Source organism: Cupressus sempervirens, chromosome 4 (assembly GCF_028749045.1).
Source record: "Cupressus sempervirens isolate cs-2001-9-10 chromosome 4, ASM2874904v1, whole genome shotgun sequence".
Classification (NCBI taxonomy): Eukaryota; Viridiplantae; Streptophyta; class Pinopsida; order Cupressales; family Cupressaceae; genus Cupressus; species Cupressus sempervirens.
This window is the reverse complement of record NC_143121.1, coordinates 279,471,181-279,498,238: the sequence shown is the minus strand read 5'-3', so window position 1 is coordinate 279,498,238 and position 27,058 is coordinate 279,471,181. Positions and strand designations below refer to the sequence as shown.

The 27,058-nt window shown below is 35.2% G+C and overlaps 1 pseudogene; it reads right to left on the bottom strand.

Annotated features, from left to right (window-relative positions):
- Positions 1–24,351: 24,351 nt before the first annotated feature.
- LOC149561085 (DNA mismatch repair protein MSH2-like) overlaps positions 24,352–27,058 on the bottom strand; it is a 111,427-nt pseudogene continuing 108,720 nt past the window's right edge.

Sequence of the window (27,058 nt, the reverse complement as noted above, 5' to 3'; positions counted from 1 at the left end):
GAATTTCAGTGGGACCTGGTGTTGTCAATAGGGACCTAAGATATGATTGGGCCACATAGCTTCTCAAAAAACTTTTGATGACACATTTCAATTTTAAGAAAAATATGAAGGGTGATTGAAAATATCATATTCCATAACAAAGGATCTTGATTTTATAGAAAATAAGCAAGATGTAACCATGTATCTCATCTCCAATGAAGGGTGTTCACATTGCTTAAGTAATAAATTAAGAAAGAACCAAAATCAATGGTCATAATTAAATCTCATGATGAATCTAAATCATTAGTTTTGTTTCCTTTAAAGTAAGATCAATAGTCCAATTTGCATCACTTGACTTACATAAGAAGTTTACAAAGATACAAGATGTTGACACATGACACTACTTGAATAGGAAGTATTGGCAGTAGGACCTGATGAGTCTGCAAGACCTGAGCAATAATTGGGCCACATTTGCAAACTATTAGAATGACCCATACATAAGATGGAATAAGGTATCACATGTGTATAAGAAATCAATGGCATGATTATCACACAAGCATATATAATTTTTTTTGAGATAAACCATGATAGTGCCATGTATCTCACTTACCATGGAAGGTTTTAAGTGATGATTTATTCATGAAGAAATTTTGATGACCCATATCTAATCTGTGATAAATCATAGTCACCCATATATTCACTAGATGATCAAAATATTAGTGACTTGCATTCTATCTCATAGAAAAGTTGATTGTATGGTGATTGAGTGAGATGAGGACATGTGTTCTTCTCTTCTCAGCTCTGAATACTTTTTGAAAGCTACTAACATGGTTGATGTCCTTGTTCCTATTGGCTAGGAACTAGACCTAGAGAGAAAGGTGGAATGTTAGGGAATTACTATTTAGTTTCTAGATTTGATTCTGTAAGAAAATTTATATCATCAACATTTAATATCACACTATGTTGGGGAATGTTGAAGAAGGATTAAGACCATCTATCTTCTAGCAAATCACATCTATGATTGAATTTCAACTTTAGAATAATACTATGGAGAAAATTTTCTAATTCAAAATTGTAGGCCTTGTATCACACAAATTAATGAAATAAATGTTGCACAAAAGAATGCCATTCCTCATAAATGGATAAATCCTTTAGATTCTAATATCAATCATGAATAATTCAATCTCCAAAGTGATTGAGTTTTTTGAAGAAACCAATTGATATATTTTTTGAAGAAGAAAATTGTAGAGAAATAAAAAGTAAGTAATCTGACCTTTCTTGCTTCTTTCCTCTATAGAAGAACTAGAGAATTATAGATACTTAGTGGTGAAGTATTTGGGGCCCTAGTTGAAGAAAATTATAGAAGGAAGAAAAAATCCTAAGAGTTGTGATTAGATGAAAGAAAAAGAACATGTCTCCTAGAAATATTTTGGTTAAATTTAATTACGAAGATAGGAGGTTGCAAGATGATTTTCTAGAGAAATTTCCCAATTATAAGAAGGGTAAAGATGAAAAAGAACTCTTAAAAAAACCTAGAAGATGAATATCACCCTTTCTTAAAAGATAGATTTGGAAGAATTTCTGACACTCACATAACAACTATGAGTTTGCAAATTTTTGGATTATGGTATGCACAAGAAAATATAGAGAGTCCACTTAGGAATTTCTAGAAACATGATTTAGGGAAATTGGTAGTCCCTACTATGCTTTTATATTTTGATTTACTTCTTGAGCTAATGGAGAAGTATGAACCCATCACACATGAGATTAGATATATAGATGGAAATGTTTTCCTTAACATTGATGTATATTCAAATAGGAAAGCTTTCAATTTGCATTCAATAAATGAAGTAAATAGTAGAGTTGATTTCAAAATGATTGAGGAATATTTTGACCATGAAGAGATAGATATATAGAAGAAACTAATCATGCTTTTTTTTAAAGAGGTGCATGGTGTAAAGTTGTCACATCTGGCTATTTCATATAGTCTAGAAATTGTGAGCATTCCAATGATGCCTTTGTGAATACACACAACTATGTACAAGGTTTTAGGGTTGCCAAATAATAAGAAATTTTGTAAGGCTACAATGTGGATATGTTTTGGACTCCAAAAGGATGGAGATGTAGGGATCTTTTATTTCCCTAGTTATTTAGAGAAAACATCAATGAGGGATTGGCAATTTTGAAGAGAGTGAAGTCCCAAAACTTCAGATGGTTTTCATTATTAATGCATTTAATTATTTTTCATAAGAAATATTATTTTGCATAATATATGGACTTAAAATTTGAAAGATATGGTAAATCACAACTAGTTCAATTATGGACTACCACTTTGCCTTTTGATTGGGAGGGGTGTAATGTTATCCTTTCTGAAAAATGAGTTTGGAGAAGTGTAGGAAGAGAAATTTAAAAAATGTGAAGAATTTTTCTTAAGCCTTAAGGGTAGTTTTTAGATCAATTGACTATAATCTAAAGCCAAAGATGTGTCATCAATGTCTAGATATCTACTTTTATAAGAACACAATAGTTATTAGAATATATGGTTTCCTTGGATGACCAAATAGGTTGCCTAGATATGTTCCTTTGACGATTGTATTTTGGAGGTCATGAGGTAGATTTCAATGTTGTAAGATACTGATTTCCCACTAGCTAAAGAAGTAAAGATAAATTTCCTACCTAAGCTCACCTTATTTCACCACTTTGCAATAATGAAGGAAGGTAGGAATGAATTGGTTTATCTATTAGGGCCATACAATTTGGATGTAAGTTCAACGAGGTTAGATGATATTAACATTTTTTGTGCTAGGCTAATGTCAAAGATAAACATGAAACCTATGGTTGCCCATGAGTTTGGTCTTCTTAAAGATATAATTAGAAATGATGAACACTTTGAGTCTCAAAGGAGGAAAATGATTCGTTGGCATGTTTATCAAGATATGTTAAATGAGATCCACAAAGATGATCCTTGTTATGAACCTCTCCCAAATTGCAAAATTTGAAAGAAAATATTGATGATAATCTTGACTAATTTCAAAGGAAATATATAGAACAATGAATAAGAAATTAGGGAAGAGAAAAAAGACAAAGCTCATAGTTGTGGATAGTGAGGAAAGTTGTAATGCATTATTATAGTCAAGTCATATAGTCTAAAAGGAGAAGAGGGGATAAAAGAGGGCCAAAGAGGAAATACCAACCCCTACTATAAAGACAAGTGAAGATCCTAAATCTTAGGCTGGTTTGAGGATATATTAGAGAAGAGGATTAGGAGAAAGGAAAGTTTATCCCAACATGGTTAAAGTTCCAAGCATGGAAGCTATCACAACAGATGATCCCAAAAGTAGACCTCCATCCCCTAAATCTCCTAGTCCACCTCCTATAACTTCCAATACAATAGAAGCACATGTTGAAGATGTAACCAAATAAAATTAAGGAAAGACTTTGGGAGAGAATCTTCCCATATAACAATAGCATACCCAAGAGGTAGAACAAGCAAGGGGGTTAAAATTACCTTATGATGATGATGAAGAGGAAGAATATCTTTATACCTCTTAGCAATCTTCTGAGGGGGACAAATCCTTAACCTCCTATAATAGCCCATATTTCTCAAATCACCACATGAGATATCCATAGAGAACTAAAGAAATATTCTTATGATGAAATATGGAATATGATGAAAAATTTAGTGGCATTCAAGCACTTAATTGTTGGTAATATGGCTAGATAGATGTATGAGTTTTGCCATTTATTGAAACATAAGTTTTGATATTTCATGATATTATTAAAGCTAGAAAATTGTCTAAGTGTTAGACATTCTGTAGTAGTATAGAGATAGTTTTGGTATGTATGGATGGTATACTTTGAGTTATCTTATGCGAAGTTGAGGATTGATAGTTGAAATTGTCATGGTGATGTATGTCAGTGCATAGACCTATATGGAAGAATACCAATTTAGGCATTTAAAAAATTAGAATAGAGTATGTCAAAGAATTAAATTGTATGACTTAAGGAATTATTTTGGAGAAAAAATAATTACAATTTCATGCTGGGCCAACATCCTAGATGTTTAATCCAATTCATTTTTATAGTTGTCAACTATGTGAAATTATTAAGGCCGACATAGTAGAGATTTATTAATTTGTGAGACATAAGTAGTGATCACATCTTGTACTAATAAAGTGCAGTATGAATGTAATGCAAACTATTTCAACAAAAGCTTGAATAATATGCAATCCTTATGTGATGCAAAATCTGATGTATGATTAGAAAAAGTGTGAGATACAAATACCTATTCTTGTGAAGAACTTAATTGTATATTGCATGTTAGGATAGTGGGCTCTTTCTTGCATACATTATATTTGATTTACCAATTCCTAATAGGGTTGAGGCTTTTAATAGGGTCTAGTCCTCTAACAAGGACTCAAAGCGCTATGTGTACTTCATAGACTCCTAACAGGGTCAATATCCTTAACAAGATTCTTTTCTTTAGTGGATCATCTTGTGCATATCACCCCCATTGGGATTTTCCATTTTCCAGTGTTTCCCTAGTTAACAAATATTGGTGTTATGATTTCTCTTTGTGTGTGATCATATTTACTATTCAATATTGTTGTTTTACTTTCATATACAAGTTATAAAGTAATTAATAATATTTAGTTTTAAGAAAAAAATTGTAGAATATTTATTCACCACCCCCCAACCCCCCCCCCCCCCTCTCTCTCAATATTATCTATTTCTAACAATTGGTATCATAGTATAATTACTCAGAATAGACTTAATAGCTTGAGTAAGATCCCTATAAATATGGAATAGTTAAAAAGAAATCTTGAAGAATCTCTTGAGAAGATTGGCCTTATTATAGGAAAAATAGATCATCTAAAAGATAGGTACAAAGATGCAAAAGTTTACATGGTAAAACTCAAAGACAAGATTGATGATCTAAACTTTGGTAAGGAATCAAATTTGTAGACTAGTGGCAATAATGAAGTAGGATTTCTCAACAAAGAAAATGAGATTTTGAAATATGGGCTTAAAATTTTTGAACTTAAGTTGAGTCTTAAGAATGATGACAGTAAGAGCAAACCATATTTGAAAACTGAGAATGCAGAGCTTAGATCCCTGTTGACTCAAGTAACATATGAATTATATTCTATTAAGATAGAATTTTTTGAGTTATAAAAGTACAATAGTATTTTTAAAGGAGAGTTATCATAAGAAAAACAATAGTTAGAGAAGCTTTACTCTAGTGCTGAGAAAATTAATGAGCAGATATTACATCAGAGACCCTCTTATGATAAGATAGTTCTTAGATATCTTATTGAGAAATCATATAAGAAAATTGAAGTTAGAAAGGAACCAAATCAAGTTATTGAAACCCCTAAGCCTAAAAGAACTAATTTGAGTATGATCAAATCATATAAAAGAGTTCAACTAGTTTATTTATCTAAGAAATATGATGAACAAAAGATACCATAGCAAGTTGATGAACATAAACAAGTTCAATCATCCAAGGAAGTTAGACATGAATTCCAAGATATACAATGAAGAGAGATTGCATAGGTAACTCATTTAAACCTATTACTAATTTATATTTTTATAATTTTAATAATTATGGGTCCATAAAATAGTAGATTTTAAGAAACCTAAATTTGAGGGTAATAATGGGAATAGTAGAATGTTTAGGACTAGTAATCCTATAGGGAATGAAAGAGGAAGATCCCAAAGTAGATATAATGGTGATGAAAGATCTAACGATAAAAATAAATCATTTTTATATTATAAGTGTAACAATTAATGACATATTGCAAGGAATTGTAGAGCATCTTAAAGTCAGAATGGAACTAATTAGAGAAGGAATCCACCTATATATCAGTTATGCAATAAATTTGGATGCACAAAAAGATTTTGCAGAATGGACAGAATGAACTTAAATATGAATCGTAATCATAGAGGGAACAATAACATAAATGAGAGAAGGAATGGTAATGGTAGTGACAACATTCAAAATCAAGATACCAAGAAAATTGTTGATGAATTCAAAGAGGTATTTGTGAAAGAAAGTAATCCAAAAATTTTGTATATAGTCTTGGAAGAGAAGTATTCTAATGCACTTGATGGGAAATTGAAGTCAAATTTTTTTTGTGACTCATCCTATCTATATTAAGTATTTCTAGAAGAGACAAAGAATTAGTTAAACAAAAATGATGTTAGAGGGTGAACAAGAAATTTTGTAGTTAATAGAAGGTAGAGGACATTGAGAGGAAGCTATGGTCAAGTTCTCAAGTATTGATATAATTTTGAAAAGCTATGAAAAACAAACTAGGTTTATTGGTAATCAGTGGGAGCTTTTCAAAATGTGTTAGATGCACATTTATGCGGAGTTATATTTTAAATGATTTAAGGATAATGAGAAAGATTGTGAGTACACATACCCAAATGAGTTGAATTTGATTAAGTATATGATCTACATGGAATTTGACAATCATGAATGGAAAAAATTATCCTAAGTAGAGTCCACAAAGATATGTTTTGGGTAGGTGATGTACTAATCACAATTGAAAATAACCTAATTGATAAGGTCAAAATTTTGAGCAATGAAGGACATTATCCAGTGAATGACAAGAATGTGAGGAAGGTTTTTGAAACCAACATTAAAACTAAAATTGATGGCAAGAACATGAGTGTTGATCTGATATAGGATATTGGAATCAGAATACTAAGAAAGATTGTAGATTACAAGTTAAACCATAGTACTATAGTTAACTAAGTGCCATCAAGATTTTTGCATGCAACATATGTTGTGGTAGTTGAAATAAAGGTAGTGAATATGTGTGAGATTATTAGAGTGTTGGAGTTCCTTATTGTAAAGAACATATCAAGTGAATTTAAACTCGATACCAGGAAATAAAGAAAGGGACAAGCCTAGGGATGTAGCTAAATCCTATATTCAGCAAGGCTAAATCTCAATTCTAGGGCAAACATTAAAGAGTCAACAGGACTCACTTCTCTTTAGGCTCTGCTAAGCTAAGTCAGGAAAACCTAAGGGACTTATCTTATTAACTTGTTACTTTTCTCTGCAAGAATACCCTCTATAGCAGAAATGGGCAATATCTTCTATGATTTGCTAACAAAATGCCCAACTGCAATAGCCAATTACAATTTAAAGAAAGCATGGCAAATAAGCCATGACCTACACTTCTAGCTCGTCAATGCATGAAAGTAAATTGATTTTTTGATGTGATTGTTATGTAAAAAATTGAATCAACAATGTATTCTTGAACTTTAGAATGGACTTGTACTTTCTCTAGTGGGATATTAAGTCAGAGATTAGTAGTTTTAGACCTTTTTAATCAACTTGTGATTGAAAATGTCAACATTAAAATTTTAGTTTCATTCTGATTCTCATCCTTTCCACAAACCCTAAACCTTATCAATTATAGAAAGCAATTACCCAATTCTTTGAATCAGAAGCAATCAATAAGAGACATACAACCTTTTGGATTACATTTAGTTGAAAAGAAACTTATCTATTTAGTCCCAAAGCCATAGATATATGAAAAAAGAGACAAAACTTCAAAAATAATGATATTTAAGGATAAATCCTTCAATTTAAATCTTAGCACTGCAAATAAAACTCATATGACAAAAAGAATAAACCATTGGTCCCAAATATTCCTTTTGTATTCAAGTATGCATACATGTGAACTAATTCAGATTATTACAGAACAAATTGGACAAATTGCAAAATAATACATGACACATATAAAAATTCTACAAACGATTGCTCTCTACTTCTTATCTTGGGAATCCATATATAGGATTGCAACAAGATATAGATGAGAGGAGGACACATGTCAAAATTTTAATGGATACACCAAAATTTTGGAAGATGTACACAATAAATACATAGGACATTCTTTCAAAAATATCGATAAAAAAGATAAGTAGCTGAGGAAGCAGGAAAACATTAATGTTGAATCCTTGATCTTTTCTTCTCCATGTACTTTATCTACTTTGTTTGCAAAATATCTCAGCTACATCCTACTGGTAGAGCCTTTATTTCACCTACTACTTCCCAAACATAAATCTCCCTTTTAGTGGGCCATTCAGTATTCTTTACTTCCTATAAATCTTGAGTGGCCTTGCTCCACCTAGCATCCATAATTGCTTTTGATTCAACAATAAATTTATTTAAATTTATTTTTTCCTTGAAAAGAGAATCAACTAAAGCATGGAATGGGGAATCAAACATATCTTCAAAAATTGCTATGATAGTCTCTTTGGTCAAAATAATAGTAAAAGAAGATGACCACTCCTACCTGTCTTGTACTATATTGGTAGCATCTAGTATTGATGGTATACAAGTCTCCACTCCCTCAGATAAAATTTTCAATTTTCCTTGTATGACTTGTAGTTTACCATTAAAGAAGCCACTTAATTCTCTTACCACTTCTAGGCTCTCCTTTACAATGAAAATCTTGTCTGGCAAGTCTAGCTTTTTAGCCATCAATACAATCAGTCTATCCAAAAATTGAATATAAGGCCCCCATAGGCCGAAAGTAGGTGTCAACCATGAAAGTGCTTCATTTCAAAACTGCTCAACATTTTTTAAAGCAATATATAAATTGTAGCTTGTTGTGATATGTTCTTCAAAACATCAACCCTATGGCTCATTATATTCTTAAGGATCTTTGTCCTCATATCTCCTCTTTGCTGGGTTTATTGAGTATCAATACTCATCCTTCTTGGCTGTGATGACTCATCCTCCTCTATGTCTTCTATTTGAATCAGGGCCTTAGTAGTGTCCTTGATTGGCATTGATGTTCCTTGTCCCTCTTCTCTCTGAGTTGGAGCCATCCTCTATTTTGCTTGTGCCAGTTATTCTTTGAGAGATGTGATTTCATCTTCAAGTCCCTAGATTTTTGCTTCAAGCTCAACAATTTTCTCTTTATATACATGGCTGCACCTAAGCTCATTCTCATAGAGCTTCCTAACATCAATGTAATCATGTATGGAATGGGCCAATCTTGTTTCAATTTCCTCCACCTTGGTTTCATTCATGAATGAGAAATGTTATAGTGCCTTGGATATTTCTGTGCCAAAGGTGCCCTATAAAGTCAATAGAATCATATTACCATGTTGTGTGCTCTGTATATCCATCATTTTGGCTTGTTGGAAGTAGGGGCCATGCTCCAGACTGGTAGAGATTTGGTATCAATTTTGAAACTAGTCCCTCTCTTTAATACATCTACACTGATTTCCTCATAGGAAATGACACTTTCCTACCTCTTGATCTGATCAAGTATAAATGCTTGCTCCAAGTCCCATCGAGGCACCAATAACATACCACTCCTCTACACAAGATCTTTGGCATCCTCTAAAATCATTACTTCACTTTCAGGATCCTATGCATGTAGCTTCTCAATTAATTCCATCCTTTGCTCATCAGATTCATCAGGTTTCATCTTCAGAACAAGCTCACTTTGTTTAATTTTATATAAAAAACTTTTGAATTCGTTAGACTTACTGAATTCATCATCCTCTAAGAATTGTTGAGCTTGAATGATCCTCTCATCTAATCTGGCTGCAACTAATTCCAGGTCTATGAGGGTGTTCTCTATTGCATTAGCCCTAGTTTGTAAATAATTTTGTCTCATGTTAGCAAACTACTGACTATTTTCTAGTAAAATCTATAGGGTCCTTTGTCTGACCTATGGAGGGATTTGAATGATCTTTTGCCTCTTATTTCCTTTGGCCATCCATGATGCTTGAGGTGCATCATCCTTGCCTACTTGAAGAGTCACATTAGGTTTAGGGCTATTAGGGAAAACTCTATCCTCTTCCCCTATTGGACCTTGAGGCAATTTGGTCATAATCTCAACATGGTCCATGACCATCTTCCTAATTATTTGGGGGTAAGGGATATCGATGTAGAATCCTATAAATGTAGGATCAATTCCCTTTAATTCTCCCTCTACCCTCAACACATCATCAAGCTTTGCAAGCTTATCAACAGCCTCCCCTTTTGCTGCTATATTTGAGATGATGTCTTCATGGAGCAGCTCCTTGGAATTTGGCAAGACATAATTTCTCATCTCTTTGAGTGTTTCCCTCATCCAACCCTTAGAGTCATACATTCTATAGGGGCCTATGCATAAATTATAATGGTGTAGATAGGAGTGGATTGAATCCATGGCTTCTTTACCAATGGTGAAATCACTAATCTTAAAGCATCTACACAAAAAGGTTCCCCTATGTACCTTTTGGCCCTAAGTATTCTCTATTTACCATGAACAATTGCTGAATGAACTCAATTATTCCAAGCCTAGGATGAATGAATTTTTGCAATATATGGGATGGATGGGGACAACCATAGATTCTCATTAAAGAAAATGTGGAAAATAAGAAAATATTCTCCTAGTTATGATCTAGTCTTTTCCCCTCAGGTGGTAGCGCTGGTCTTAAAAGACCTTTCAAAATATCAGGTGCTCTAAAGTACCTAGGCTCCAACATTTTCAATATTATAGCACTAAAATTATTGAAAAATGACATAGAATCAGAAAAATGGTAAGTACTATCACAACCTGTGTCCACAACTGTACAACTAGATCTCCATTCAAGTCAAAAGTTTGATCAATGAAGTCAAAACTAATATATCCCACATTGTTATAGAGGATCAAATGCATCGGTAGTGAGTAGTAGGGGAAAGTGAATTCTCTCATATCTCCATTATGAGCCCTAGCAATGTTCTCCTTCATTATATCCAAAATATGACTAACATAGTCATATTCACAGGCATGGGAGGAATCCTATACATTCCTTGCAATTATGTATTCTACTCCCCAGACCACATCAGACCCATCTTTTCCTACCACCTTATGGACACCATATACAATTTTGACAAAATAAATTTTGAATTTTTCTAGTGACATCTTCTTATGAATCTTCTTTAGATAGTCACCCACTTTCTTCAAATCCCTGGGGATATGTTGCAGCAATGAGGCTCCTATGAAGCCATTGGGGTTTTCCTCAAATCTCCTCAGTAAATCCTTTAAATCTATAAGTTAACCCATAGCACCAGTTAATCCAAAGGCCTCAATGAATGACTCTTGATCCAAAGTATAGAGAACTATTCCATCCTTCCTATGAAAAGAGTTAGTGGCTAGGTTATAACATTGAAATGGGGACTTCATCAAATCCACATCCACAAAAACTTCTGGGAAAATCAATTTAGCAAGGTTCTTCTTCCATGGATTACATATAGGAATTTTATTTTCCCTATTACAATAGAAGAAATAGAAAAGCTTAGAACCAGTAACATCAAGACATATGGCATCTATACATCTAGCATATGGGTCAAAAAAGGCATGATTATTTGCAGAGTTTGCATTAGTAAAACTCGAGAAAAGTTTTATCCAATCCTTTGCAAATCTGGTAGGTTTTCTCTATCTAGTTTTGCCTCCCTTAGAAGTTGAAGTCTCTAAAATTGCCATATCTAAAGCCTGAATCTCCTCTACTTCTTAGTCAGACATCTTGAAAATTTGCAAATAAAACACCAAGAAAAGATATTGTTTTTTTCTTAATAAGTTCTAGAAAAAACAATTCAGAATGCATATAAAACATAGGGAATGCCTCGAACTCTCCTCCTTTGCAAATGATGAACTGTGAATATGAGAAGAGGAAATCTCTATAAGTTGATATGCACAGACTACCATTTATCTTGCATTGATTTCAGCATGTTTGAAATATGATATCAATCTATTCTATCAACTTTATGGAGCGTCACCATTAATATCCAACTATGCACTTTTCGTATTGCATTCAAATCTTATTGGTCGAGAAGCTCATTGTCCATTTTGTGTCATTATGTTTCTTTCAAAATTAGATCCTATGATATTATGACAAAGATAGGTGAGAAGACCTTTCGTAACATCACACAATTGCCAAAATGGCTTTTTGATCTTACGAACACCCTTTTATAAACCCCTGTCAAACAATTAGATACAATGGCAAAAACCCTTTACTATCTTATGATATCCCATTTGTCACAGCATTGGTATCAACCTTCTCTCCTTCCTTGATCATATGACAAGCAGCTTCGTAGCATCGCAGGTCACTTTCATTTACCCTATGATCATAGATCATAGTTAAGTTCACCCTTTTGTAACATCGTGAATGATCCTTTTTGCTTCTACAATGCTATGCCAAACCCTTGAAAACTTTATATCGTAACATTGGTAGTTTATCATTTTTCTTGTGCGATCTTATGATCATTCCCTAATTGTAAGATTAGAGATCCTTTTGCCCAACCTTGAGATCTCACGATGAACAATTCATCATTAGGTTGGAGACCATTGCTTGCCACTCCATTTAAACCTTTTCTGGTCCCACTAACTCTGACAACATACACATCTGACATTCATATATTAGCTCTATCTAAATAGGAAGTAGGCACCTATCTAACAGCTCATCTTGCTGTTCACCTTTAATAACTTCATGATCCTACGATGACAAAGTATCATGTCATTGCAAGGCCTTCATTTTTCCTCTACAATCACACAAAAAACCAATTTTTGTAGCATCTCAGCCTTTAAATAAAACTTTCCTGACCATATGACAACATCATGGGATCGTAGACCTCCATCTTTCACTTCATGATCTGACGACGAACACCTTAGCATAAGATTGTGACCGCTCCTTTTCTCTACTCACAATACCACAATAAACCTTTCATCGTAACATTACAACCCTCCAAATTCTGCTTGGCAATCCTACAATAGCATAGTAATTGTAACATTGTAGAAGACAAATTGTCAACACTTAAAATGTTATATGATCATACAACACAAAGGATATGGTATGATCAAGGAAACTCAAAAATTTGCTCACGATAACACGACACAACCTTAATTGTGAGATTGGAAAAGTTGCACACCCTTGCTTATGATATTCTGCCAACCCTCCATCATAACATTTTAAGAAACAATACATTTGAAAATATAAGAACCCGCTCATTCAAATGGCTCAGGATTATGGATCAAAATGATGGAGACCATGCAAATTTGCTAGGGTTAAACTGTGAAAGGAAAGAATATAAAAATAACCTTATCAAAATTTTAAAAATTTTCACCACAAAATTTAAATTTTTATCATCAGTGGAAAAAAGAGCTATCATAGAGTACATTTGTTGGATAATATTGCTAAGGTGAAGAAGTAAAAGGGTGAAGTCTTTAGATTTGAATCTTTATTAACACACCTATTTTTATATGTAACCATGTAGTATGTTGGTATGACAATTTGGGACAACAATGAATGTTTAATGAAGATGATAACATAGTGGTATAGGGCCAAATTATAAATTATAAGTGTACATGGTGGAATTGCATATTCATGAGACCTTAGAGAAGAGTACAAATTAGAATAACAATGAACTAAACTAGACCCAAGATATCACTATTAATCAAAGACTCCATGAACATCCCATATTTCTGTAACTACAAACAATATGATTTCTCTTAGACTACTATCTTAGTGATAGTTCTAGAACAAGAATATGCCATGAATGCAAATCTGCAAATGTTTATGCAAGATCTATGATGAAATGTGGATTAAATGAAGATAGTAACACTAAAATGCTAGAATATGAGCATTTGATATGGCTAACAATGCTAAATGATACTAGATATGTGCAAAAATAATATATAAATGATACTAAAATGCTACTAAGATGACATGAATTTACTATGATTACAATGCTAAATCAATGAGAATTCTAAATGTGGCTATAATGCAGATGCATCAAACTTGGGTCCTTTTGCTCTTGAATCTCCTTCCTAATTATAGGATTTTAGAAGGGGGTCTGAGCAAGGATCAGGATTTTACTTTCCACTAGATGACCATGGTGAAACTAAAAATATCTCTTAAGGAACCAAGAGGGAAAGTCCAATAGACTTGGTTTGTGAAGATAAATGAGGGTTTTTCAATTCTTTTAATTGCAAAAAGGAGGATTTTCACTTTTGAGAGGATAAATTGATTTTGTTGATTTATTAAATGTTTAATTTATTTTCAAATTTTGTCTTTTCCTTTTTTCTTTTTCTTTTTTCATTTCATTTTATGATTTATGAATTGTTTTTCCTCTTTTTAAAGTGATATATTTCCTCTTTAATTTGATATTTGATTTGATTGATTAATGACATGATGTTACTATTGATTTGAAATCTTGCTAGTTTCCTTGATTATCTAATTTTTGCCTTTAATTTTCATTGTTTGATCATAATTTTTTTTGTTTTAGGTCTTGCCAAATTTATGGTGTCTAGAGTAAGAGATAGTGATATTGAGAGAATGATGCGAAGATTCCAAGCTAAATAAAGCTAAGATATATAATCCCTCCTTCAATGGTGGAGAAATATAAGGATGAGATATGTTTCATGGTAGAAATTGATACTACATGTATTGAGGTCATTGATCCTAGGGTAAATTTTATTGAAACCATGGGATATGAAATGAGTGAAAAAATAATTGTACTTTATGCATAGATCATATTGCAATCAAATAAGGACACCGAATGTCGTAGATGGGGTACCTATGAGGAAATGATGAGAGAAGTTCATTCTGAACTTCACAACAAAGAAATTAAGAGGAATGTGGAGAAGAAAATCCAATCTACTCTTAAGGAGTCTAGTATGACAAGAGATGAATTCAATGAGATCAAAGGTATAGCTTAAGAAATTAAATCCAATGGGAAGATTGAAATACTAGTAGCTAAACCTATTGCAATGGAAGCACCAACTATGGATATGATAGTATCAGGGTCTACTTCACAAATTCTGATCGCACCATATGCATTAGTTGTACAGGTCCAACTAATTAGAGTACAATAAGATTGACCAAAGTGGAAACAAGAAGATGATACATCAGTTGCACAAAGGAAGTTAGAGAGACTAGTGAAGGGTAAGAAAGAACCTTCTCCACCTATAAAAAAAAGGGTCAAGCACACCACCAGTGGACTAATAAAAAGGAGAAAGGAACTTCAAGTTAGTGACTCAGAGGAATCTGATGAAGAAACTAGAGAAAATACAGTTGAGCAAGTAATTGGAGAAGGAAGGACACCAATAGGAAAGAAAGCTTGGAAACCAAAGTTAGAGAATCTAAACATGCAAATAATCAACAATGATAATTTTGTACAGTTGAATAAATAATATAGCTTGTATAATAATATGGGTAGAAGACAATTAGAGAATGCTATTGTAAGGAATATTATCTTGAGAAATAAGAGATTTGAGAGCATTCAAACCAAGATTCCAAAAGATCTATAGAATATGTTATTAAATATAAAGAACAGAGTTGTAGAGGAAGATACATAGTGAAGATAAAACATGACTTATCAATTGTGTGAAATTAGCACAAACGAAGATATGGATAGAATGTTGAAAGGTATTGAACCTTTGTCGAGGAAAAAAAGAAGAGCAATTATTCTAATGGAAGGAAACTATGAATAATTTAAGAAGAAAATATAAGAAGCCACAGTAAAATATATGACTTCCATGTCTAAGAAGAGTGCGCAACTAGAAATAACTAGTCCAACGTATGTGGAGGCTAGTACTCCCACTGATGATGATAAAGAAGCTCAAGAGAGACAACAAGAACTATCACCTCCTCATATACTTATTAGTACTGAATCCATGCAAGTGGATAGTACTCACATAAATATAGATAATAAAGAAAATACTTTTGTAGAATATGGGACCAACATTGTTGGCAATATTACTAGTTACTCAAGCTCTAATGAAGAGGATGGAAAAGATACAAAAAAATGTGTAGAAAAGAAAAGGATAGAAGAATAGGAAAGGAAGAAACAAGAGAATAGGAAAGAGGATGAAAGAATAAAAGAACAAGATGCTAAAATAATTGAAAATGAAAAGAGGATTGAAGAGGAAAGGAAGAAAAAGAAAGAGGAAGAGTTAAAGAATGAAGAGAGAAAGAGAGAAGAAAATAAAAACGAAGAAGAAAGTGGAAAAGAAAAAACAAAAAGAAAGGAAGTAGAGAAAGAAAAAGAAAAATTAGAAAAGGAAAGAAAGATGAGGAAAGAAAGAAAGTAGAAGAAACTTCTTAGTTGAAGAAGAAATGGAAGATTGTGATGCAAGAGTCATCATTCTTGGCCAATCTAAAGCATGTGGAGATAGAACATGGGAAGGTAGTGTTTCAAGATGAAGTTGACATACCTTATGTAGCTCTAGAAGTTTTACCTATTGTAGTATCAATTGTGGTAGAATCTGATAAGATTAATAACCCAGAAAACTAGTGCAAAGAGTAAATATCTAAACTATGAATGCAAATGATACAAAATCAAAATAGCATCATAGAGTTAGTCTCCAAGAGAGTAATGCAAATGCTGGAAGCAAAATAGCATTAAGAGGACACAAAAACAAGAGATGCAAATACAAGCTAGGTAGCATGCTTATATAGGCTAGGAAGAGGGAGGAGGTGGCAACACCAACCAATGAGGAGCAACCATCTATCGGACTAAAGATAGCAAAGTATCTTCCCAAGATAGCTAATGGATGCTCACATGTAGGAAGGTGACACCTCACAACCATTCACCTAATAAGACATGCTTTATTAACCTAAGCGAGATTATTAAAAGTGTAGGAAAAACCTAGCAAAATAGGAAAAATAAAAAACTACACTAACACCCCCCCATAAGTGAAGCTTAGGTGGATGCTAACCTAGCAAAGCTATGAAAGAAGGAAAATGGGTCCCGGCAACATGGCCTGATCAGGTACCCAATACAAGAAAAAGAACTAGATGAAGGAAACTAAGCATCCAATCTAGGAAATGTCCCAAAGAGAGGAACAAAAAAGAGCATGAAGCTGCAAACACTGTTAGAAGAAACTACTGGAACCCCCACTGAAATAGTGCATGACCAGGTAGAGAAGACAATCTGAAGAGCTGATCAATTGAAGAGGTGACCTCCAAAGGTAGGAATGAATGAGTGTCTATATAGTAGATGAACCATCTCACCGAAATGCATAGGTGCCTAGCCACTGCATTTGCCTAGTACATAGGAACAAAAATTGAATACGTAGATCACTCAATCGAACCAAAGAAGCAATAGAGCCAATAGGTGAACCTACCCATAATGCTGAACAAGGAGAGGGGTGACGGGAACACTAAAATGTAATGCCAAAAACATCTGCAAGAAGAAGAATCAGGAACACCAACAATGCAATAGAAGTACAAGCACAGGATAAAGGGCGGTGTCACCGACACACTACATGGGCTAATGTCGTGGAAGAAAAATTCACTTGACAAAGGTGGATGAGCACAAAATGGCAAAACATCATGACCCCCCATGGCACTTTATAACTGAGTGCGAGTACAAAAAAACACAAGGTGTACAAGATCCCAGATATGCAAAAGCAGACACTTTATCTCAGTGCGTTTACAAGAAAAGGAATGCAACAGAATAAAAGCATACAATGCTCAGAAGTCAGAAAGAAGAGTGAGCCAAAAGAACAGAAGAAGAGATTCTAGGACTTGTAGAATCCAAATAATTTGCTAGAGTGCAAAAGTGCAAAACTTGAAGGAGAAAGAGCTTGGAGTAGAATTTGGATAAAAGACCTCTGCAACTGAATAACTCATAAAACCAGCTTTCCAACGATATCTGGCGAGCCCAGAAAAGAGTCCGAATGAGCGAGATATTGCTCCCAGAAGGAAAAATAGAACATCTGGATTTGACTGCCAAAGTAGGCAACCAGACTGGAGCAAAAATCAAAAAAATCTATACCATCATCTCCACCTTAGAACCAGCTTTCTGACGCATTTTTTGGATCAAAAAAATACGTCTGTATGCTCAAGTTACGGAAGAAAAATCGATAGGGCCTCCTCATGAAGAGCATATGCTAAAAATGAAACTTGGGCACAATAATCAAGAAAACAAATAGCACCACTGTGATCTACTCAAAAAATCATGCACTTTCAAAAAAAGAATCACCTCAATATGAGGTCATATGAGAAAGTTATGATCGTCCGAAGTTTCCAAAATGAGAACTGTGCACAGTTACAGTTGAGAATCTGCAATTTCTGAAGAATTCATGCATGAAAATCAAAAAACAACTCCACTAATGGATAGAGTAGAAAAAAATAGCCAATTTTATAACAAGAATCATCAAAATCAGAGTTCATATGAGAAAGAATGAGACATTTGAAAACTGCGTTCAAATCTGCGACTGCCAACGGAGAGGGGTATGACTATAGCTTTGCATGCTCGATTTTGCAAAATATACAGCTTGCATGCAAAATCTAAAAGGTACCCAAATGGTTTTTCGGGGCTGTGAACAAAACCCAGAAAGCATTTTTCTTGCTGATGTACAAAAGATGTTGCTGTAGTGTAAATCAAATGCTTTTAACAATAAAAAATGGTTCCAAAAATCAAAAAATGACCCCAGCAACTAGAATATGACATGCAAATGATGGATCAGCTTCCTAAGTCCATCAATGGCATGCTGAAACCTGCAAAACTGATTGAAAACTCCAAATATGCAAGTTGGTTGTCAGATTTGAGATTTTAACCCAAGAGAAAAACCGTTTTTGTCAAAACTTTTATGATTCTCAGGATCATCCAAAGATGCAAGAGAAGAGCATACTTCGTTTTTCAAAAAACTACAATAAAGTTTATTTGCCCCTCCCGAATCTCTCAAATAAGGAAACTAAAATCTACTCTTGCACATAGAAAAGCTCTGATACCATGTTAGAATCTGATAAGATTAATAACCCAGAAAACTAGTGCAAAGAGTAAATATCTAAACTATGAATGCAAATGATACAAAATCAAAATAGCATCATAGAGTTAGTCTCCAAGAGAGTAATGCAAATGCTGGAAGCAAAATAGCATTAAGAGGACGCAAAAATAAGAGATGCAAATACAAGCCAAGTAGCATGCTTATATAGGCTAGGAAGAGGGAGGAGGTGGCAACACCAACCAATGAGGAGCAACCATCTATCGGACTAAAGATAGCAAAGTATCTTCCCAAGATAGCTAATAGATGCTCACATGTAGGAAGGTGACACCTCACAACCATTCACCTAATAAGACATGCTTTATTAACCTAAGCGAGATTATTAAAAGTGTAGAAAAAACCTAGCAAAATAGGAAAAATAAAAAACTACACTAACAAATAGCTACCCTAGCATTAGCAGTCAAACTATTGCTAGTATTATCTAATGACGATGATGATGATCAAAAAGCATTGATGAGATCTTTGAGAAAACTTCTTTAGAGTAAAAAGTCTATTATAAGAATTTGGAAAGGATATTAGAAGAAGTGTTCAAAACTGTTGGAAATAATCAAGACTAGCTAGGTTACTGAGAGGGGAGGGGTGAATTATGTTAGAGTAAATAATTAATTAATTGTTAATTATTTATTCTATTGCTTAAGCTTACTTAGGTTAATGCATTTATTTAATACTTAGTATTTAATGCATGTTGAGGTTAGTTGTTGACAACATGGGAGTGTTTTCCCTTTAGCATACTTATCTTTTTCACCTTTTGTGGATGTGTGTTGAGTTGTCATCCTTATCTTCTACCTCTTTCTAGCTTGTTCTACAAGCTTCCATGAGGCCTTTCTAAGTGTTGGCTCCTGATTTAATAGTGTTTAAACAACCAAGTATGGAAGGCAAGAATGCATCTATGGGTAGCTATCTCCAATAATGAACACACTTCACCAAGAACTTCGGCCAACTATAAGGCTATACTCCTTCTGCACTTCAGGCTCTGCAAAACCTAGGCAGGTGAACCTCTTAAGATCTAACTATGTGACCAGTGCAATAAGCATAATCAAGATCTAGAATAGAAGATAAAACCCCTAATTCTTCTATGCTTAACCAAGAGATCACAAGCATGAAATAGCTAAGAACATGACTCATGAAACTGGAAAGCTAAGTGCGGGTTATACTTTGAATACCTTTCAACATAAAATGAAAATGATTTAATAGATTGATGATAGCAAGACTTAGGTATGAGAAACAAAATTTAATAATCCTATCTATGATCAGTGCCTTATCCATTGGGTAATTAAATGAATTGCAACCTTACATCTCATTGAAATCTATGACATAATCCCTACATCAAGATCCCTGATCTATCTTTCACCTTGTGAATCGACATCTGCATCAAAAATGAATCTCATACTCAAACAATCCTTTCATGAAATCCATAAACCCTGTGATAAACACCAAGCAATTACATGGCTCTTTGTTCCATCAACAAGATATTTCAATCACATACACCACTAAACAAGATGCAACCTAATCTATGATCCTTGATCACAAACTAGAAAAGATTACAAATCGATAAACATGAGACAAGACTCAAATTGAATTTGGAAACCTTTGCTGTATTTTATTCATTCTCCTTGAAAATGAATACATGAAAGATGTACAAAAACTAACTCATAAATCATCTAATAGACCAGAACTATCTGCATAAAATATGAAATGCTGGGTGTGTGGCTTTCACAGCCTGAGCAAAGCTCCAAGAAATTGAAATTGAAAACCAACCAACAACCCTTCTTTGAGAGAAGAAGAAAGAATAAATATGAGGAGGGAAATTCCCAGATTGAATGTACGACTGACATGTGTCCCCCTAGAATTCCTTCCCAAGAAGCAAAAAAGCTTCTCTCTAACTTCTCTCTATAACTGAATCTCAAATCACTCAAGTTGATTTTCTTCACTTTCAGATTGCAACAGACCTTTAAAACTGTTCTCTAACCAATTCTGATCATCAATGAAGAACTCAGCCTGTTCTGTGGCCAATGCCCCAAGTTTTACAAATTGGCCTACAGTGCGAATCGGTGAATACCTATTTACAATCTAACTTCATATTTGAAGAGTTCATCTTTTCTTAGTTCCGATGGTATATTGGAGTGCCTATTTTGGATTAAAATAGCCCCAGTTATGTCCCTCTGAAAATCAGGCTTCCATTCACAGGTTTGCACATTATTTTGCAAAAATTAAAACCTTTTATATAGTTTAAACTATATTAAAGTTTCAAACGTTATTTAAATGGGAGAAATAATAAAATATTTAAATTTGAAATTTCTCAATTTCCCACAATTTTCTATCTGGGTCAAACTTGGTTGACTGACCTTGACACGTGGCATATTCTGATTCGCTCCTTCCATGCACAGCTGTTAAACACCTCCAACTGCGTGCCACATGTCATCACCATATTCATTCATCTCATGGCCATGTCACTAGTTGCCATGTCATCATTGCCACATCATAGTCACTATGTCGTTGTAACATGTCAGCATTTGCCACATCATTAGCGACATAACGACATTGCGACATGTGGCATCGTTACCACGTCAGCACCTCAGGAAATGTGCCACATCAAGAAGCTCCACCATGTGTCACTCACTAGTTCACTGCTCCATATCTAGGTGGGACCCACATGCTCATTTAACCTTTGAGCCGGATTTGAAATTTTTCGGCAAGTCGCCAAGTCGCTAGCTGGATTTTCTGAGATTTTTCGGCTAGCGAGCGCTGGATTTTTGACTTTTCGGGGACCTATAATCTGCTAACATCATCATTTTGACTATGTGTCCAGTCAAAATTTTGGCCATCTTTCCTCCAGCCAGCTGGGACCCACAAAATCCACCACACATCACACAGCTTGCAAAAGCCTTTGTGTTTTTGACACTATATGTTTGAGTGCAAAAGTATATAAAAACTAAAAATGCTCCCCACCTGCTCAATGTGGGATAATGTTCCTCAATGGTTTTTCCTCTTTGTGTTTGCTATGATTGCTAAATGCGTGGGTTTTCTTTTATACTGGGCTAGTGGGTTCCTTGTATTCACTATTGTTTTCATCTTTATGAATTGGTTGCTCATTTTTACATGGAGCTCTAACCTTGCGATTGATAGCTCCACAATGGAGTTACTTTTTTATGTAAATATCCCTGCCTGTTGGTCATTTTTTACCATGAATCTGTAGACTCTTCATAATGATGGTCATTTCTTATGCACATGGTCATTTAAAATGAAGCTCCCCCTTCTAAAAATGTGATACTATTGCTGGAGGAAGCCATGGGCTTCAAAAATGTGGATACATGCTTCCTTGAGCTTTGTTTCACCAACAAATCTGTACATTTTGCTAAAAACGTGGATGCTTCTTCCTCTGTGGATGCTTGTTGCTGTACTCTTTATTTTCTCTAGACATGGAGCACATCTTCCATGTTGAAAACTACCTCTCAACTACAACTTTCAAATTGAGACTACAATGTGGGAGAGAGCAGCCTTTATGCAATCTTTTCCTTAATTCAATGTGCAAACTCACAACAAAAAGCTTCATTGTGCTTGTGGATTTACTCATATCATTTACCAAAATTTGGATTGCCCAATGGTGCATATTTCAAATCATCTGCAAGTTTCCTCTCCTTTTGAGAACTATGATCATGCATTCAAATAATTTGAATCATGATAACATTTATTTGATATTAAAAATAACCCATGCTTGAAGAATTTAGTCGAACCCCAAAGCAAGTCTGGCTAAAAATTTTGCCTTTCAAACAACTGGCATCCTCCTATTTATCCCATGATTGCAATGTAATGACTGGAATTAGAACAATCACTAGAACATCACTTTAAAATTCCATTTTAATCATTTTCGCACTAGTGTGAGATTTGTGTCTGGAGGCTCGCCAAGTGGCCGTAAAAACTAACTCAATCACGTAACCAAGACATAAAAATCGGCATGAGTGTTCAACCCTGCACACTCTATCATACTAAAAATTCTTAGCCCATGATGATCTTCCAGTAAAAATATTTTAATTGCCGAACATCCATACTTCAATTACCCTGCAGGTGAACAATGTTAAAAAACATAAACTGGGCTCGGGTTCGGCATTATAAACTGAGTTATTGATCACTTGGGGTTCTGAAAACTAGGATATAAGTTCTTTGCCATGAAGAGAATATAATTCTATGGTTTGGGCTCATGATGAATCACAAGATGCATTTGACGAATTTCCAAAAATAGGCACTTGGAAATTTTAATTGGGAAATGTGTCAAAAAGTGTTTTTTGGCAAATGTACAGACATATGAAAGTATGCAAATGGATTTTTCATGACTTGGGAACTGGCATACTTAAAGGATTTTTAGGAGACAATACAATGATATAAACCATTTAGGCTCACCAATCACAGGATCAAAGTTATAATGTGTCGAATAGGGGTACGGATCAATCAGGATACCTTAGCCATAACAAAACAATATAAACTGGGTTTTTGATCATGTTAGCAAACTGATCAAATGGATATTTCATGATCTCAAAATTGGAACATATGAAGTGTCTGACCCCTAGAACACAATGAAAAGGAATTTTTTCATTTGGGTCAACTGGGTCAAAGATATGATTGGTCGAACAGGGCTTCCCAAAATTGTGAACTACACAAATGTACAAAATAATAAATGACCAACTTTGAGGGCTTCGAAACCAAGTCAAACAGATTCAAAAGGACTTGAAAACTAAAACATAGGTTCTTTGTTATGGAAACTAAACACTCCCAAAGTGGCTAGGCATGACACATTCCTAGGTAAAAGATATTCAAATGCAAACTGGGCCTCTGGTTGCTATTTGACACTTTGGCAGAATTGCAAATTTTGACACTAGCTCAATATGGGACTTCACAAAATGATTCGGGATGGAAAAATAATATTGTGGATCACATGCATATGTCAAATGAAAGTTGTTAAGCCACTCAAACACCATCTAGGCGTCAAACTGACAACCAACTACATATGCATAAAAGGGCACTTTAGGGCATGATTCTTCAAGATTCACAATATGTGACTCAAAATTGACCATGCAATTTTTAGTCCTAAAAATAAGTGGTCTCTCACTCATTGTAAATTCATTCCATTTTCACATAACAATTCTAATTTCCTATTGTGAAATATTCTTGTGCAGTATTTGCTTCAAGCTCTTTGCTCCCTAGGTTTCTCTTCAACAAGCTATTTGCATTGTAGGTGATCTTGGTGCATTATCAGAGTCAGATTCTCAACTTCTACATGGTATCAGAGCCTCCTTGTTGCTTCTTGTTCGAAGGATTTTTGAAGCCGTGATTTGAAGTCACAAACCCTAGTTTGTTTGAGCAATTTTTCTTCAAATTGAGGGTAGAGCAATTTTTCAGAGCACTTTCAGCCCAAATGAACGTTTCCATTGGATTTGGAACGTCATTTATAGCTAAGATTCATATAAAACTTTTCATTTTTTGCTTCATGCATTTTTTTGGAATTTCTTTTGGCCTCCCAGGTAGCCGTATGGACGAATAGAGCGAAAAAAATAAAAATAAAAATAAAAATTCACGGGCACCATCACCACTGCACCACCGCGGCCACGCTCGCGCGCCACCCAGGAGCTACCCCCACCGGCAGCACAGCTGTGGGGCAGCCTCTACATGGCCCCCGCTCTGTGGCCCTCGCCGCTCCGCCGAGCCGCTGCCCTTCCGGCAGCGCCTTCCTTCTGCAGCACCACTCCATCTGTGAATTCTGCCTCCGCCTCTAGACTCCGTCGCTAGCTCAGTAGACAGTCAGCACCACATGGATACCTCCACCTGCTGACACGTGGTCTTCCTACCCACATTAGCATTCTCTACTCGCGTGGCATTTGGGTGCCCAGTCAGCATAGTGACGTCACTTTTTTGACAGTGACATCACATTCTGACATGCTGACATCATATTCTACCTACTGATGTCATCTTTCTTGTGATAGGTTTTTTTTCGGTGATGGCCTTGTGATGGGCATACGACCCTCAAATTTAAGACAGTGTCTGTAATTTTCTAGCAAGGTGCAATTTTAGAGTAGCAGTTAGTTTTTTGGCTATAACTTGAGTATATAGAGGTCTTTCTCTGATCTGAAAGAAGTGTCAAAAATCTGACTCAAAGACGGAGACATTGCTGCTGATTTTGTTAGATTCTAAGTTTGGTTGAGCTTCCATTTTTGGCATCAAAGTTGAGGCTTGTGTTTCCTCCTATTCTGCATCAACGAATCAAGGTTCTTTTCCAGTTTTTTGCTTTACTTAGTTGTTTTTGTGGTATTTGAGGGATATTCTTGTACGTTTGTTGGGGGGTGTCTTTCTTCTCTATAATTTACTTTAGGTAAGACCCTTCTACTTCCATCTTCTTCTTTCTCTCAATGGCGGATCCATCTATAACCCATCTCACACCACACAACTACCACACCTGGAAGGCACAAATGACTAGGCTTCTCATGTCAAGAGGTCTATGGTCTTGTCTGGATGAGAATCTGCCTACTCTTACATGACCTTTTGAGGTTCTACAACACAGGAACAAGATGGATGAAGCCATGGGGCTGATTGCACTCAACATTTCAGACAATCTGCTATTTCACCTAGATGGTTTGACTACTCCACGGGCTTATTGGCAAAAAATTTAGACTTTGTTTGGACAGGTGAATGAGTTCCGAGAACTTCAGTTGGATGCAGAATTGACTTCTTTGTCACCAAGCAACTTTCCCACCATCGAGGACTTTCTGATGAAGTTCAAATCCCTACGTGCAGTTTTACAGGGATGTGGGAAGAACAAAACTGATAATGAGTGCATATTTTTGATACTCTCAAAGTTGAAGGTGCAGTATCAGGTCTTTTCTTCTACTTTCTATTCCACCATGGATGCCCTTGGAGACAGACATAGGATGCCTACATTTGAGACATTTTGTGACAGGTTGACTAGGGAATAGGCAAAGATCCAGCAGGTGGATGGCTCTGGCTCTTCTAGCCAAGCATTGGTTGCTCAAAATTCTAAGGGGAAATCAAAGAAGAAAGGAAAATCGAAGAAAGACACATCCAAATTTGATCCTCTAGCTAATCCTCCAGCAAACCCTCCTGAGAGTAAAGATTCTTCAAAGTCGGGTGAGTCTACCTCCAAGACCAAGAAGAAATTGAGTGAGAACTGCAGCTTTTGTGGGAAAGATGGACATTCTGTTTCCAGGTGTTGGAAATGATTAGAGGCTTTAGAGCAAGCCATGAAGGAGCATCACATTTCAGCTCCTTAGTCTTCATCTCCACTTGCAAGGAAAGGTCATGCTCTTTCTGCACAAGCTACGACTTCAACACCTTTATGGATTCTTGATTCTAGGGCTTCTCACCACTTAACAAACAATCCTAAGTTGCTTACTTCACTTGCTCCTTGCGCCACCACACAGATTGCAGTTGGGAACTCTTCACAACTTTTAGTTTTGGGTTTTGGCACTGTTGCTTTGGGTGGGGGCTCTCTTCAGAATGTACTTTGTGTTCCTACTATTTCAATGAACCTTCTGTCTATCTATCAGATTTGCCACTCTCGCTCTGGGAAGACCGTCGAGTTCTCACCACATGATGTGGTTATTTGGTACTTGCATGATTCAGAGATGATTGTGGCCACTGGGAGTGTTTACTCTACATCACATCTCTACATATTTGATGGATTTGAGTCTTCTGATGACACAGGTTCATGTTTAGTTGCACATGCAGATTCAGTAAGCAGACTTTGGCATGAATGTTTTGGGCATGTCAACTACAGATATCTTCAGCAGATGAGGACACAGGCACTTGTTCTTGGGCTTCCCTAGATTTCCTATCTAGATGGTGTTTGTCAGGGATGTGCACTTGGCAAGCAACATAGGGATTCATTTCCACATGGACAAGCCACTTGTGCTTTAGCACCTTTGGAGTTGATTCATAGTGATCTCATGTCATTTCCTATTCCTTCTTTTTCGGGTGCTAGATATGTGCTTACATTCATTGATGACTTCTTCAGATGCACATGGGTGTATTTTCTTAAGTACAAGTCTGATGCTTTTGACTCATTTCGAGTTTTCAAGGCATTTGTAGAGAAGCAGTCTGGACTTTCTATTCGGTGCATACACACAGAGAATGGGGGGGAGTATGTGAACCAAGCTTTTAGAGATTTTTGTTCTAAGCATGGTCTTCAGGATCAGCTTTCAGTGCCCTACACTCCTCAGTAGAATGGTGTGGCCAAGAGGAAGAATAGAACCCTTTAGGAGATGGCAAATTACATGATT